The sequence below is a fragment of the Ornithodoros turicata genome, chromosome 5 (assembly GCF_037126465.1).
Source record: "Ornithodoros turicata isolate Travis chromosome 5, ASM3712646v1, whole genome shotgun sequence".
In the NCBI taxonomy this organism is placed as follows: domain Eukaryota; kingdom Metazoa; phylum Arthropoda; class Arachnida; order Ixodida; family Argasidae; genus Ornithodoros; species Ornithodoros turicata.
Window position 1 is genome coordinate 64047809 of NC_088205.1, and position 17970 is coordinate 64065778.

Sequence of the window (17970 nt, forward strand, 5' to 3'; positions counted from 1 at the left end):
ATGCGCTTAGCTAAAAGCTAACGTTGTCAACGTTCCATATAGCGTTACGGCGCAATTTCAAGCAATCTAACGAGGCACTTAAAGGATCATGTCTTCAATAGGGTTGAGGTTTGTTAAACAGTGGACATCTTTTGGTGACGTATACACTGATTGCGAAGAAAACTTATGTACATCGTCGACACTCCGACTCAATGTCCCATTGGCCAACGCATTTCTGTTCAAAATAGGCGCTCAACCTCCGTCGTTGTGTTCAATACGTGCTTTTTCCTTTTTCTTTTTTCTCTACTAAACCTGGAGTAGCTTGTCCCGCGGTGAGCGGGCTCACATCTCCATTTTTTTCTCCTATCATCATCATCATCATCATCATCATCATCATCACTTCCAATAAATATTTTTCGAGTACCCCATTCCATACTAAAAGAGCTAGTTGCGGGGAAGTCCCACATCATCATCATCATCATCTCTGTTGATGCGTATCAGTATGCGCGAAACAACCTCCTCAAAAAATGTTCCACCTCTGGTGTTGCACCATACACGGTGGCAGCTTGGCAGTGGCAAGGTCGCACTGTGACAAACATTCCTTTTCACATGTAGCAAACGACTGGGAATCTGTATGGAAAGTGGTGTCCCTTACGAGCTGAGACTATAGCATGCAAGAAAGCCAGTGCTTCGTGAGACATGATACTCACACTGTCGTCTCTACATTTGAAGCTTCGGGCACGCTCCTCAAAAAACAAAACGTGAGCGCAACGTAAACCGATGCGGTATGGAATTCCAGCCACCCATATCTCCCGAAAATCTCAGCGCTCTTTGCGATATTACAACGGAAGCATGAGAAGACCACGATAAAAAGTAAAACAAAAAGGAAATACAGACGTTCACGTCCAGGCTTTACTCCGCGCTATGGGCGTCAAAAATTGCTCTTCACAGCTACGAGAACAAAATAAGAACTAAAAATATAAAGCACTTCCCTATATAGAGCATTATATTGGAAGTCTCGCTGTGTGCCTTTTATATATATATATATATCTCACAGCTACTGCCTCCTAGCGTGTGTATGTGAAACCCAAAAATTCAATATAGGTGTGCGCTGCAAAATAAAAGGAGGGGGGCCCACAACACGAAGTCTTCCCCGACGAAGTGAATTCTCTTGCTCATAAAGGCAGCAGCAGGCGGTGGAGCGAAGCACACTCTGCGTCCTCGCCAGGGTTGTCGTCTGCGGCGACAAGGGCTCATCACCGCGATTATACGAGCCTGTGCCATCGTTCCGCTGCTCGACCGTTTTCTAGACTTGACCATTGATGATTTTTTATGCTTTTGAGATCCTACGAACGTTGTGGCAGGCTTCGTCATTTTATAGTGTCTTGCCTGGTCTCGCTCTTCTTTGATTTTTTTCTTCTTTTTCTTCCGCTAGATGGCGATAGTCGAAGTTCTCCGTGGTTCCGTAGTGGATGCGCTTACTGCTGGAAGGGTTTGTTTACGGTCTCCCGTAAAGTTTTTTACAGTCGGCGTTAAATCTTTCATGACGACACCATGATGGCTTCCCTGCACGCTCAAAGTTGGCTTCCAATAACCGGAAGTGTGGACGTTCAGGATGAGTGAGTTTGATGTGGTGGCCACGGTATGGCGTCTGGCCTGGAAATAGTCGGGGTTGGTCACGTCAAATAGAAAGATAAAAAAAGAACCGAAAAGATACGAGACAGTAAGGTGACAGAAAGAAAGAATGGCGTCGAGGAGAGCGCCAAGATCAACAATCAGCTGCCACTGCATTCGTGGAATAGGTTATCTGTGACGCGCCAATGAGGATATCAGGTGGGCAAAATTAATCCAGAGATCGACCACTATGGCGTCGCTCATGATCATGGTTGCCTCGTGACGTAAAGCCACGAATTATCATATTATCACCAGCCACTGAGAATAACTGGCCAGTGTGCACAACGGCAGACAAGCCCTCCTCAACGTTATTGTTTAATAGCGGTAGTCCGACTAGGACATGGCCGCGGTGTAACGCGATAGATTGTTATACAAGAGCAAAAACTGAATTATGGGGGAAAGACAAACACGGGCACAAATGCGTGTTGTCACATTGAATGTTCGACCATCGTTACCATGGCAGCAAACCATAGTGCACGAATCCAACAGCGACTTCACCTCTTAGTTCTGGCGCATACACAACGTATCCAAAGACAACATAAAATAGCTTTCTATACAGTCGTTTCCTTTGGTCCCCTTCCCATCATACAAGAACCCGTCCCGCCTGCCTATACCTCCCTCCCTTCTGTGCCTTACACATGCTTCTGAACAGTACATAACTCAGGCATCTAGTACACTTTACACCGCTATCCCCCTTCCTGAGAGAGCTCTAAGTAAAACAAACCACCAATACCCTCGTTCCCGGCCGTCCCCTAGTGGGTTTCGACAAGCAAAGCCAAATACGCCTATCCCTACCACACGCACAGTAAACAACAGACGAAATACGACCCTGCACGCGTCTTGCCCGTACCGTCCTCCCCTTTATCGATCCCTATGCAGTTATGTAACGATAGCGACAACAACGTCAGCAACAATAATAAAAGCCTCGTCTTCATCATGCCAACCCCTAGTCTCCGTTACTATAGGCTTTGCTCAGAGTTCCTCGCCGATCAATTCTGCCTCCCCCCCCCCCCCCCCCCCGACTTTCTTTTGTGGGGAATCATGCATCCTGCTGGGGCCGAGTTTCCGTGACCAAATCTTCTCGGGATTGTACCTGCGTGTGCCTAGTCATTACGACCTTCATTCCCAGGGAGCGCTTCCTGGAGCTCCAGAAAAGTGTATGGAAGGAAGTTCTGTGAGCTCATTACTTCGCTACAGCACGGCCGCGTTAACGGTACAGCAGAAGCGAAGGAGAAATATGGGGAAGTTTGCGTTTTCTTCTCCCAGGAAGGACGTGTTTGTAGGCAGTGGAAGTAAGGTTAATTTAGTCAGTTCGACTCGGTGTTTGGCCTGCTAGATCCATGCTATTGGTCGTTCTGTCGAATTGCTGCCCCCCCCCCCTTCTTGCCTCTTTTTCAATGAAGGATCGAGGTGGCTGGTTTAACATTCTGATCTTAACGCGCTGTGTGTAGTTCTCTCACACACTGAACTTTGCTTAAGTTTCGTATCGTTGAAACAGAGGACTCTCTACCTTTGTTTAGAAACAAATGATGGAGAGTGTCGTACGTCGTGGTCGTTCACATCATTATTATATTTCAACGAAATTTGGGGCCGCAAAACCAAGTGATCTGTTGGGTGAACCTCTTTATAGAAAACACCTCAACATGGTCGAACTTCTTATTCGTCATTTCTGCCGTGCGAATCTTCACATGCCATAAAGCATTTTCTTTTGTATTAATGACTGATTAGATGCCCCCACGCCATCCCCATGCCACGGTCCCCATGCTATCAAACAATGGACCTTTTGCTGATGCGCATGCGCTGTGGCCCAGACAACCTTGAGTCCGCCGGAGTAGGTTATCTTCGCGTTCACTCGATGGCCCTGGATGGGGACGACCGGAATGGGGACCATTGGGTACACCGCGCAAACTCGTCTGTCTCACCCACCTGGCTTTGTTTTGGCGCACGCCGAGGGTAGTTCACTGGAGAGCCGCTAGGATACCACGCGAATGTTAAAAATATCCATTACTTACATTTTGAAAAATAAAATAGGTGCCGCTCTTTTCAGTTTAAGTACTTTCTCTCGAAACAGACAATTGCATTATGTGGTTCTTATGCGTTCAAAATGTCTACGTCTACGCTACTCGCTGCCGAGATAAAATTTATGGTAACGTACAGCGCGCCAGCGCCCCCAAAATACGCGAGAGAACGCGCGACACCTAAATCACGTTTTCAACACTCCCTTCCACAAGGCCACTGAGAATGATACGACAACACTGACGAGCATTGAACAAGCACTTAGAGCCACTCTAGCGCGTACAGGCAAGGCTTGATTGGCGAACCTCTGTTGACACTGGAACGCTCCTCGGCTCTGATCCGGAATTCTGCTCTCGAATGCGGGCTATCTTGCGCGTGAAACGGCGTTACACCAGCCTGGCACGCAGACGTGAGCTCCACGGAACACAGCTCGCCTCTATGGAATCCTGACTGAGCGAAGCGCACTTAATGAGTTGGGCAGGTCCCACGGGACCTAAGCACAGCCCATATTTCAACCTGATTAACGAGGCTTCCACAGTCGACAAATAACAGCAGAACGACGCAGTCCACAAGCGTGGTGTGGTTGGGGATCATGCACGCGCCCGAGCAAGTGGAACTTTTCACTTTCCACGGCAGCAGGCGGTAGCGGTCAGTGATCGTGGTCGGTATGGCCACGTGTACGTACGTTTTTATGCGTTGGCTGCTGCATGAATGTTCTCGAGCTTTCAGGACAGCGCACTGTGGTTGTAGATCCTGCATGTTTGGTTGTGTTTTATCAGTCCTTTCATGAGGTGTTCATGCATCTGAAAACGGCAGCGTTCATTGGGGACAGTGTGGGAACAGTATTACACTCAAAAGAAAAGTTTTGCGTTTCTCACTTCTTCCTTTATTATCGACGTTGGCATCCCTCCGTCAAATATCTTCGCGCCACCACATATAAGTATATACCGGTACGAAGTATTTTTGTCTGTTGTCGAACTATGCGACGTATTTTCCAGTCTGCGTTATATACTGAAAAAAAAAAAAAAGTGTCGCGAAGAGGCGCTGCGAGTTATCGAGCGGTGCGCGTTATACATCGGAGTTTCGTCCCGGAAGGCCGACTTTCAGGAGGACGTCGTGCGACTTATAGCCTAGGAGTAGCCACGCGGAATGTTGAATGCGGCACCTCTTAGTGTGGAGCAACGACGCGAAAAACGTCGACAAAGACGAGGAGGTTAGGGCGCGAGCACAGAGAGAACAAAAACAGACTGCTAGTTAGCCTGTGGACTTTACGGCACCAGGGAGCCGAAGAAGCGGAGCCTGAAGACCTTGTGTTGCTGCGCACTTTTACTGTACTTCTACTTTGGGGCAAGTAAACGTGTGGTTGTTCTACTTCTCCGGGTCCCGCTTCTCGTCTTTCGGGTTATTGGCAAAGACTTGGGAACCCGTAAGTGGGAGGTTTTTCCCATAGTTGTTACGAGACCTCCGTCCTCCTATACAAATAAAGGACACTAGGCTTCCTATGTCCTAGATGGATAGCTGCTTCCCTTAGCACAGGCATTGCTCCCTGACTGAGCGCAACATATAGCACCCATGAGTCAGCTGAGGGTCAAGGGCCCCAGGTGACTGCGGAACACCAGTGCGCCCTGGTATTTTCACGTGACCTCGGGTTCTTTAAATGGCTACTCGGGTGGAAGACCTGTGCTTTAAAAAAGAGACGGTAACTTGTAAGTACAAAAACTATATAATAATAATAGTAATAATAATAAATGATACTTGTACTTGGCGCCCGTGCTTCTGCTGCTATGTACAATGAGGGCGATACCGAGCCTAGTTCCTGCTCAAAAGTAAGGAACTGGGAATTGCATGACGTTGGTGCGCGTTATACATTGGTGTGCGTTATACACCGCAAAATACTCTTCGTAGTCTCACTTTGTACACTTCTCGTCGACAAGCGCTGGGTTAGAAGTGTTTCAAAACATCTGCCCGAGAGTATCGGACCACTAGTAACAAGGACGTTCTCCGGATACACGCACACCCCTCTCGATCCAATTTATGTCCTCGCAGAATGAGCGGCTGCCACCGACACAATTTTATATTAAATCTTTCTCGATTGGATAAGCCAGGTCCGCTTCTCATTCACAAAAATTAATCCAGCCAAGAGCGTGTCTTTCTCTCGCTTGAGTTATGTCCAAACCCCGCACTAATCCAGTTTAAAAATCTTTTTTTTTTTCAAGAAAAATTGCCAAATATGAAGTCTGGGGAGGATGTTTCAAAACTCGGCCCCCAGGGCGGCGCTGCTGCTGGGCGATGACAATGGGGATTACTGCGATTATGACAGCACTGAGCCCTGTGTGGTTAAGTTGGGCGGTGGAAAGTTTTCATTCTCTTTTTTTCGCAGATGCGATGTCCTATATGACGCGGTATTTACAATTCAAATCATGCACACACAGCTCTGACACGCTGTAGGACGATTTCCTGTGGTTGGGTGACTCATGAGTTCCACCTTTTGGAGACAATACCTCAAAGCCGGATTGGGTTTAGCCCAGCGGCGAATAATGAAAGTGAATTTTAATCCGGTTTAAATTACGGTGTAAAGATAAGCACGTTGGGCATATAAAATGTCATTTTGTTTCTTTCCAGAACCAGAAGTTGGTTTTTGGGCGATCGCATGTGGGATATCACTGTGGTGGATACGTTTGGAAGCTTAGAATACTTAGGTTGCTTGGTTCCACCTTGGTCCTGCAGTTACTCTTCATATCTAATGGCAGGAAACATCTCTTTTCTTGTGCTCTGGCTGCTAGAGTTTTGAAACGAGAGCGAATTTCTAGCATCACTTTGAGGCTGAAGCAAATCCCAAAATGTTTGCGAATACCGCGTATACAGTCATGTCTCGATTATCCGGACACCTCGGGAGTTGTCCCTTTTCGTCCGGATAACGAATTTCCGGATAACCGGACCAAGCATACTTCCGGGAAACCCGAAAAATTTGGGACAGCTCTTTATAGCTCCAGAAAAGAAAACAAGGAAAAGATCACTACAAATTCGTGCGTAGTGAGCTTCTTGAAATTAGCAGGCACGCGTGTGACAGTATTTTCGTCACAGCCACGGCACCAGCTGCGTCACCCCGCTGTTCAATACAGGACGATGTCTGAGAAAGTTGGTCCTGCGCATATGTTTTTGTCTTCTTGCAAATGCTCTTGGCAGAGGCAAAAAGACAGGCGATGCTTTCAGACGGCCTGGACTTTGACGTTTACATTGACGTGTGGATTTCTTGCGCTCCGTGGGTGCAGTGCACCTCTTTCGCTTATCGTCTACTATCTCCGTGTGCCCCCACACACCAAAAAGTAGTGACCTCAGAAGAAAAGAAGGTCAAACACTGCAGAATGGCCCCGTGAGCTGTGACCCTTTTCCGGAATAATTCGGACACAGCACATACCAGGGACAGAGGACGTTGACACTTTTCCGGATAAGCGAATCAGAATAACATGGGTCCTTGAAGATTGTTCCCCGTACTTGCTGTCGGGATACGGACAATGAATTCCGGATAACCGAGACAAAATCCAATGGTAGCAGGTTCGTACCTGGTAATGTAGTCCGGATAACGAGGTTTCCGGATATCTGAACTCCGGATAAGCGAAACATGACTGTATATAAGGATAGGAAGGGAGTTGCCTCAGGACAGAAGCCGCCGATATTTCGAACAGAGACTGTTCTCTGTCTGAGACTGTCTCTGTTCGAAATATCGGCGGCTTCTGTCCTGAGGCAACTCCCTTCCTATATTCTACCGGTTTGCTGGATTTCTACCCATCTATGTATATAAGGATATGTTTTTGTTCCTCGAGTCTTGTGTACAAGCTTTGTGTGTAAAACGTAGCAAAAATGTTGAGCAGGCATTTTACAAGCTGTGCTTTTACCATGTCAGCTCACGTCAGGTGGGGTTAATATGCATTGCGTCGACGCGTATCATCACGAATCATCGTGATACTTTAGTCAGTTCGATCGATTGGAGACCACTGGGTGATGTTTTACATGACAGACGCATATCGAAGAGTACACTGTTATACAGCAGCGGGTAGTACACTAAACGCACAGGCTCGAAAAATGATATATCCACTACTGCCATTTGGATATCGAATGCTATTATTCACGAAGCTCATGCCAAATGTTCCTTTTTTAATGACATTAAACGCCATCGAGATGATGCGGCTCCCTAGCAAAGTGCACGTGATACAACCTTTAAAAAACTGAAACGCAGTTGATAGTTATAAAAGGCATTGGATATTATAAAACGTAATAATAATATGCTGATTTTTATGTGCATCTGCTGTGGTAACATGTTTTAAATACCATGTGCTTTCAATATACAGTAACCCCTTTTTTTTTTGTGTGTGTGTGTGATGTTGCCAACTCACAAAACATTGGCGTCTGCCCTTGGCTGCGTCATGCGTGCTTTGGCGTTGTGGGTGATAATTACTAACATCTCGAATGTTTCTTTCGTAAAAAGGAACTTCTGCAGGCTAGAACTTAAGAACCCATCTTGCGTCGCACAGTTGAAAGCGGTCTTATGCAGGTTAAAGTTGCTACTCTTGCCAGTCAATGGGAGTGAGAGTTAGGCATTTCATGGGTGAGTGAGCTGCGGTGAACCCACTAAACAGAAAATGGCATTGAGGAAAATGTCATTGATGCGTTCCATGGGCCATCGCACGAATGACACAAAAATTACAGCATTACGGCACTTTTATGTCATTTTTCGTGTTGAGTGGCACGGGAACAACAACATATGACTATGACATGGAGTGATTCACTGCTGGAGAGCAGTACACTACCTCATTCAGAGATGGACAGTAACTACTTTTTGCAGTTTAACTACCAGTGTAACTACATCATACCACCACTATTTTCGGTGACAACATAGGTCATACACTTGACCCCGCCCCCACAGAAGAATCGCTCCGCGCGTGCGAATGTAGTGCGGTGCAGCCAAGTGGGGACTGGGGGTTGAGGGAGCCAACACTGCATCGCGAAGTGGATGCGTCGTGCAAAGGCTGATAGCCAATCACAGGAGCCTTCCACAGATAAGTGGGCTGTCCCAATTGAAGGACTTACGTTGTCACTGACTATAGTTAAAACTACTTTGGAACTACTGGGACGTAGTTTAACAACATTTTTAAGTACCGTATTTTCCGGTGTATAACACGCACCCCTAAAAACGGGCCGAATTTGAAAAATGTTCGATGCACAACGCGCACCGCAATGGTGCTACAAAATTCTGTACTGCCACCAGTATACACAATAAACCAAAGCGGTGAATCATATACGTATGCATATTCTATATTTGAAACACATTTAGTCAAATCCGTTAAACTCCGATGCAACAGCGTCGCTGTCATAGTATTCTTCAGTGTCCTCTCTGCTTTCCGTTCCGCGTCCCTTCTCAATCATGCCATTCTTCTGAAATGAATTCAAGATTATTGACCGTTTATGAAGTCCAGTGTCCTTTCGCCGGATCTGTCAACTGACCCTAAGAGATACGGGAGAAAACCACAGCACAACCTGGAAGTGGCTAGAATTTGTACGTCACTGACCTGAAAAGGAACTCTGCAGGAAAATATTTCCGTGTATAACGCGCACCGTTAGATAACGCGCAGGACCTCTTCAGAGCACTTTTTTATTGTATAACGCGCGCGTTATACACCAGAAAATACGGTACCTTGGCGCGGTGTCCAGACTAGAGTACACCGGCGGTTTAAATAGGACGGCTTCGTTATCGTCAGAACATACCTGTTACCTGAACACTATGCCGGACAAAGAATGCCAACTTTTCTTGTTTCTTTTACTTTTTTTTTTTCGTTAGAGACTTGGTAGGAGAAACGCAAGGTGTCCAATGAGAGGTTATTTGGTTCCCAAAAATAGAATGTAGCACACAACAACAATTATATTTTCACGACGAACTGGGGAGGTTTTCCATTCTAGGAGTGGAACGCACAAAACTTTGTAGTAACTACTACAAACTAACCTAACTACTATAGTTACTTTAGTTTACCTAGTAGTTCAACTACAAGTAGCTAACTACTGCACATCTTTGACCTCATTACACGCGAAAAATTAGATGTGAGATATGAGAATGAAGTTAAAGTTACTGGCAAAAATTAAAGGGAAAACGTGCACTGCAAACAGATAATGCATCTCATTCCTTGTTACAAGTCAAACGAACACGACTAAACATAGTCGCTTACTTAACAAAAAAAAAGAAACGAACAGAAAAGAAAACACATTAAAGGAACCCTAAAGTGCAAAAACCGTAATATACGGTAGGCCTCTCCCTCTCCTTCTCAAGAAGCGCAACAATGTGGAAAGGCCTCGGATTGGTCCTCCAAAGCGATCTCCGACAATGATTGGAGAAATCGTATGTGGACACCAATGAGAGCGCGCTTAGCATTGTCGGCCTTCTTGAGAAGGAGAGAGAGAGAAGGAATGCGTATATTGCATTTTTTCTATCGATCATAAATCACGAACTACACAACGGGTGAATCCCGTTCCTTATGTGTTGGTGTAAAGGTAACGCCATCTTTCATGCCTCGAAGAAAAATATTTTCAGTTTGGTGCCCCTCTATACCCACCCAAAAAGAATTGAGGACATCCAAAACGGAACCCCCAGTAGAGGTTTCTACTATATTTATTCGGTAACTATCCGCAAGACGAAGCGTGAACCAGAGGACAATATATGGTCTGTTTTACTCCTTCCGACCTCCTCGCAGTCTCTGCAGCGACACGTTGTGGGCAGGGGCGCAGCTAGAGGAAAAAAAAATCTCTAATGTGGAATGGATCGAAAGGTGCACTAATCCTACTCCCCCATTCTCCCACGCGAAATCTCGGAGACGATGATGATGCGGGTGCCGGCTATGACTCCCAGGTGGTGCCAGCCTTTCACACGGTGGGGATTCAGCCGGCCATTGACATCGGCATTAGAGGCGTGGATGGATCGGCTTCTTTGTGATGGAGGGATGGCTTTTTTTTCTTTTACTGTTGCTTGTCATCTTTAGACACCGCATAAGAGAGCGAAACGAAAGACGGTACCTGTGCTTCTTGTCTGACTGTGTAACCTATTCCGTCTCAGAGAGCATGCAGTTGAAGGTGAACACGTTCCTGATGTTAAGAAGGAATAATAAAGGACTACTCGAACGTAGTAAGTTAAAGATTAACGCACGCAACGAGGAAACAGTGGAAGCGGTGGTTCAAGTATTTAGGGGGAATTTTATACAATAACACGTTATTTTAAGGATGATCATATGGGTATTTCATCACAATAGGCGATACAGACACATGTAAACTTGCAAGCTGCGCCTTTACCACTTCATCAGTCCGATGTTGTTAAGGTGCCTGAGACAAGAAGGTTCCAACATGGGCTGTGCAACGAACCATTACCAAAATTATCCTAAAGAAGGAGTTCAATGCCTTCTTTTCTTTTGCTTTGTTTGGACTTGGACCAGAGTAACACAACAGCAAGCTAACACAACGTTCCAGGAACCAAGTACTACTACGTTAGACACATTAGCACGCTGTTCTGTTGCTGTTCACAGCTACCGTACAGCAAGTTAAACGAGTCAACAATACTTAATATCACGCACTTGATTTAAATTCCCTAAAGTGAAGAGGTGTTGTATTACAAAACATGTAAACCGTTGAAACAGAACTTGTCCACGTAACACCGCTCTGAGCCAACCGTTATACAGAATAATATCGTTTTGTCTCTTGATTTCTTCGGAGTGGTATATGGATCGTCTACTTTGGACCCTTTGCATTCTGCATATTGTGTCAAAAATAGGCGGATCTATTCCATGTTCATCGAATGAGAAGAGAGAACCATGTCATTCGGATGATTTCTACCATCATCACCTCGTCTTATCCTGACTACAATCATGACGCCGCCCACATGAGCAAGGCGGTCTCGGGCTCACCAACCCTCACCATCGTCCGTTTCAACAGTGCATGGAAGGAGTTGAAGGAGATCATTGTACATCTAATCTAATTTCTAAATTTTACGTGCTTCCTCTTTCCAATAGTCTCCGTCAGAAAAGAAGTTCTTCGTTTATTTGGGTTTCCTCCTCGTCACACTCACAACGCAACACAGGGACTGGCTCCCAAGTTTTAGGCCCCTTCACGGAAGTAAAGACAACCCCAGCTTATCTGTGCCCCGGTGTATGTACGCCCACGAAATCCCGCAGTCTGAAAACCGCAATACCAATGCGCGCCGTCGATTCAACATTGCCCATCGAGGTGAATCTGTCCGAACGGAAATGCATCTCACAGAAATGTAGCGCCTGTCTCCAGCGCAAGTGACAAAGCCGTCGACCAAACTAATTAGGAAGTCGTAGCACGGCTCTGCGGAGAAGGCGCACAATAGGTTCCCCCCTTTTCATCCGGGGCCGGTTGTCGTCCCAAGAAGGCTGAAAAGCTTCAATGGCGAGAGAGGTCGCTGGGGAAAGAGAAGGGTCTCCCCCGGTCGCCTGCCGAACTCAACTGTTATTAATGGGTCTTTCATGACAGGACGGCTTCATAATGAGAGTCTGGGTTTTAGTTTGGGGGGTTGGCCGACCGGTACAGAATGCCACGCAGTTTGTCCGAAGTGTGCATGGTGGCTCCGGGTATGACGGCAAGTGACGACAAAGACGAAGGGAGGAAAAGGCGTATATAAAAAGCATGCTGGCGTTCCAGTTAGGGCACGTACGGAACGCGGCAGGGGAACGGGACGCGCAGTCCAGCACACTCGCACTCCATAATCCTCCGTAAACATGAGCCCGATGAAAGATGGAAGTCACTGAAAAGGTTAGCCAGCTGTAGGACTCGAACCCACATCTTCTGGATTACCGGTCCAGAGCTCTACCAACTGAGCTAAGCTAACACACCTCCGCAGCGACATCCAGGGGCGCGTCATCGTTCCAGCCTCAGAACATCAGTTCTCTCATGAGCCCGATTTTGCGACAGTTAATGCTTCGTAGAATGTGCGCGTTTGAGGGTACAGGTCCCGAGAAAAGTTTACGGAACACTCCTCGGTGCGACACCCTACCGGCGAGCGGAAACGTGCTCTTTTACTCGTTCAGAGGGTTGAGCAAGTGCGCTGGCAGCGACACACAGCGGTAGTTTCGGTATCGCTTGAATGTGCTCGAAACGTGGTTTGAATTGATGTCGCTGTCGGCGCACTCCTCCACCCCTCTGAACGAGTGAACAAGCCCGCTTCCGCTTGCCACTAGGGTGTCGCACCGAGGGGAAAATACACCGCTCGCGTGTTCCGTAAACTTTTGGCGGGACCTGTACCACTTACTGCGACTGTAGAAGGGCAGAAAGTGTCCCAGAACGAGAGCCGCCGTTGTACCACTTACTGCGACTGTAGAAGGGCAGAAAGTGCCTCAGGACGAGAGCCGCCGTTGTACCACTTACTGCGACTGTAGAAGGGCAGAAAGTGTCTCAGGACGAGAGCCGCCGTTGTACCACTTACTGCGACTGTAGAAGGGCAGAAAGTGTCTCAGGACGAGAGGCGCCGTTGTACCACTTACTGCGACTGTAGAAGGGCAGAAAGTGTCTCCTAGGACGAAAGCCGCCGTCATTTCGAACAGCGACTGTTCTTAAACAGTTTCTGTTCGAAATATCGGCGGCTCTCGTCCTGCGGCAGTTTCCTTACTGCGAATGTACCATAACTCTGTATTGGCGAGCGATCTGTCTACCGGTATGGCGGCATGTTGCTCGGGCGAATCGTGCGTCCTGGGTCATCTTTACGGGGAACTGCGCCGAGATTTCATTTGCACAGTCTGAGGAACACCCAGGTTAGGCACAGCCGGGATTCGAATCCGTGTCACTTCACGGCACACTGGTGCTACTTAAAACAGACGGCTAAGTGCTGAGGAAGAAGAAAAGCAAGAAGAAGAAGCCCAGTGCGCTTATCCTTCCACGTTTGCATTATCCTATGACGGACAAGCTTGAGTGAAAAAATGCCGTTGTCGTCAGCACATAGTGTGTGTGGCGCACCTGAGAACAAGGCTGCCCACGCCAAAATAAACCCTTCACTGCCGGTGTATTGCTGTGTGCTTTAGGACTGTATTTGTGGCAATACGATAAAAAAGAAAATACATCGAGCTCGAAATAAAAATTAAATCCACATTCCACGCAATCCACAAGCCCATGAGGACTGCACTAAAAGCACTGCGACAGCTAGTAAGCTGTGCTTCTGCAGATGCAACATTTCTTCTACAAAATAGAGCCTGACGACGCTGAACTCTTTGACGACCCAGACCTGACGAAACTACCCGGCATAGGGAGATGGCTTTGGCAACATCCCTCTTGAAACTCACATCGTCTTGTCGTTTACGATAGGAGAAAGAAGGTACCGTCGCTGTGGTCACTGTCTTTCTTTTGCGTCACCTCAGCACCGCTTTATTGCACCACAATAATCTCGAAAACGACCTACGCTCTACTGCAAAAAATAAAAAAAAGAGAAAAAGAAACCAAAAACATTTGAAAGAAACACAGTTCTGAGCTGCCCAAACCATTATGGGCGCAAAATACCTCCATCCAGATCGTCCTTTCTACCCCACAGCTTCCTCAGTCTCATCCCAAACATGCCTTCTTGTATACCCTCTCGTCGAACCTCCTTTCTCTTCTCTGGTCCAGACCCGGAACTTTCGGGGCTGGATTTCAATTTACGACCGTCATTTCACGGCTGACCAAATCCTCTGCAACGAACTCCCCCTTCTCTTCCTTTTTCCTTCCCTATTTGTTTTGTCCTGTCCCGATTGGAACCAATTGTTTCCGCGACAAGAGTGACGTATTGTCCTGCCCGCCCTGTTCATTCGTCAGTTCAGCACTTCTAGCTTTTCTTTTTATTTTTTATGGTAACTTCGGCCGACGAGAAATAATAGTGAGACCCACCATGGTAGCTAATAAGGTTCGTAAATAAAATTCTCACAAAAATGAAAACAGGAGAGAAAAGCAAAATACTCCAAAATAACCCTGCCCAAAATGCGCTAACATAGGCACATTTTCTCCTTTTTCGCCGCATTGGACTTGGTTGAGGCGAGGGGCACACAGTGCAGTAAATCACCGTCGCTATTTCGCTTTTCTGTCTTTAGTACTACGTGAAAGTTTTTATTGGTAGCTGTCGATATGAAAATTGTAAATTGCTGGTAAGTCCAGTCAGGCGCCACTTTGATATATGAGACAGGATGAACCCGAACTTGTGTCATCCACTGTTTCACTTGCTCATTAATGCGCTGCTCGGCCAGGTGACGCCAGAGGCCTTGGCGTCTTTTTCTAACTAGAACGCTTTCCCGGCGCCAGAGCATGTCAGCACACGCCGTCATGTTGTCAACACTTTCCGAAACAGACAAAAACTATACACTCTGAAAGAACCTGGATGAACGAAATATCAGACGGCTGGCGCCAGCACACATTGGCTTTTTCTCTAGGGCAACGTCATTACAACACGTTTCTGGTGCTGGAAGCGCAGTAAGTGTTTGTGTTGTCCTTATACTGCTGTTGGCGGTCTCATAGCCATTTCTGCGCAGACACTCAGGATGATCTGGTGTGATGTGATAGAAAAAGAAAAAATAGAAGGCGATTTAAGTCACGACAACGTCAGACTGGCACTCAGGATGACATGGCGAGGATGCTATTTAGAGTGCTCGTAAAGGTTACTGGTACTCAAACTTCTCCTACATATTCTTCCGCAAAAGATGGAGGGTACCAGCGGCATGGCCGAGTGGGTTAAGGCGTCCCGCTCGTCGGTGGTAGAATCCCCTGAAGTCGGCCCAGGACCCAGTGTTCTTCACTCATTCCTTCTGTCCTCTCTCCATCACTTCATGTCTGTACACCGCTCATAGCCACAGTTGCTTCGCGGCGCTAACACGGAATAAAAAAAAAAGATGACGGGCGACTTCGATGTCGTGGCGGTCGCTCCCATGACCTGTTGCTTGAAGTACTAACACGGCGTACTACTGCATTGTGCCATGTGCTACTGTATCATATACACGGTATCGGAAGGAACATCTTATATGTGTTTCTTATTGGCCACATTTCATCTGATATTACTACATCGCACTCCGATACACTGACAAAGGTGGACTGAAGACCGTTCTTGCATGTAGAGCTGTTACTGCGAAGTATCTCAGTTTTGTAAAGTTCAAATTTAAGGGCTTATAAGGGTAATGTTTCTGGGAATGTTTCTTGAAAATCTAATTCACATAAAAAAAAAAGAGAGATCAACAAAATAGCGCGGTACACATTATGAAGTATCCCTCTGCAGTTAGGGAGAAGCATGATACGTAAATTTATTTCCCAACACACCGTATCACGGAAACATCAAGACTCATAAGACGACGCGATACTTGCACAGCAATTCGTTACACCGACCAATTTTCTAAAGCCCCGCCTAATGCAAGGTTGGGAGAAAACACATGTTTTTAACAACGCGGCTATTAGCTTAATTAGCTGTCGAGCGATCTTTCTTCAATAATATCCCGAGAGTACCCGTATGCGTCCGCCTAATGGATCCGCGCGAATCCTCTCTCGGGGACTGAAATACAGTGGGTGTTAAATTGCGCCGTCGCAGACTGAGCTCTCACCATTGAACGCGGCCCCAGATGTTTTAGCTTATATGCGCAAAGTACCGTGGAACGTTAATTGGCCTGATATACACCCTGTTTATATACGCAGCTCGATGTAGCATTATTGGGTTAAAAATGTACTGAAGTGCATTGAAATCTGCGAAAATAAGTGCAGGAGGTGGTGGCATTTCACGAAGCTGGTGCTGAGTATGAAATGTGTTGGTTGTCGAAATAAGAGTAAGAATCTTGGTCTTCCACGTGCCCATCCACATCTCGGAGTCGTTTTCGGTGGCACACGTTTGGGAGGTACAGCTCGAAGCATGCTGGTAGACGAAAAGGAAGCAGGGGGTAAGGGACGATAGAAGAGGACGGGGAATAAAAGTGTCGGATATAGGAACGTTCTCTTGTGGGACGGAGGATAATACAGTGTGTCCTGTCATTCTCTGAGGAGAACACTACATTTTTGGCGTGGTCGACAGGATACACTGTTAGATACATTAAGAACTACATGGCTATGTATTCACAATATCCGGGTGGTTGGAAATGTGCCTTAGAGGCGGCCGTACGTCACCACAACTGGTTGCACACCAGGGCGTTGGGTTGCAGTCCCCATTTTGCTGCGTACCACCGTACAGTGCCGATCTTGCAAGCGGATCCAGAACTCGGAATTGCTGACAAACTAGATTTGAAGGAGCACCCCTTAACGCCAACCGAAAGATACGAGTACAGATATCGTATGAAGGAGTACTTTGATAGACGTCGTAGCACAAACGTACCACAGTTGTGCATAGGAGACTTCGTACTGATGCGAAGTGGGTTACTTGGGAGTCGCACCCCATTCAATGGTCGCTACACAGTCATACTGTTGATTACCCACATGGAATACTAAAGGCCATCAACTATAAAGGACCAAAGGGCACCGAAGAGAGGGCCTCCATAGGAAACATTGTTCGATACCATCCACGGAGGGACGGATCTAGAAGCGGGGGAGTAATGTGGACGAGAAGGAAGCAGGCCTAAGGGACGATAGAAGAGGAGGAGGAATAAAGGTCTCTGAGAGGAACATTCTGTTCTTGGACGGAGGATAATACAGTGTGTCCTGTCATTCTCTGATGAGAACACTACAGTACTTAACGATAACGCAGTTCCATCAACCGAAGCTGGAGCAGGGCCACCCTGTCGTCGAATAAAGCAGGGTCTGAACTACGCCACTCATATTAGTGTGCACTCCGTCATGAACGAAATGCACTGCTTTGGAATGCAGAGAATGTAGCTCCGACAGACTCCCCTCCTGCAGGAGTGGTCGAAACAACCTGTCCCAAACGCCGCTAGGGTTGATCAGCCCTGGCTGATGAAACTGCGTTTTTGTTCAGTATGTGCTTGAAGCGACACATAAAGTAGCATGGCGAACAAGCAAAGATGCTAGTAAACACAGGAGGCGCCTCACGAAGCACGATTGCTAGAGAATGGACAACGACAGCAAGGCAAGCAAACAACAGACAACGAATACAGGGTACTACAGTTCAAAAGGAACAACAAGTACAACATATACAATCATACAAAAGCGTGCGCGTCCTGGAATAACAGGGAGTGGCGAACACAAAACGTATGGCAAACTGGGGTGAGTTGAAAAAATTCGTAAGATGATGAAGCACGTGTCTCGCAGACCACTCGAACACATGGTGGCATAGCGGTGAGTACATAGCGGAAACACATCTACTTG

General features: G+C 46.9%; 1 protein-coding gene and 1 non-coding gene across 3 annotated transcripts in view; both read right to left on the reverse strand.

Annotated features, from left to right (window-relative positions):
* LOC135394565 (teneurin-m-like) overlaps positions 1-17970 on the reverse strand; it is a 261414-nt gene that overhangs the window by 211917 nt on the left and 31527 nt on the right. The window lies entirely within an intron of this gene.
* Positions 12481-12553, reverse strand: Trnat-ggu (transfer RNA threonine (anticodon GGU)). Its single transcript has one exon. It is a non-coding gene; the product is annotated as a tRNA-Thr (tRNA).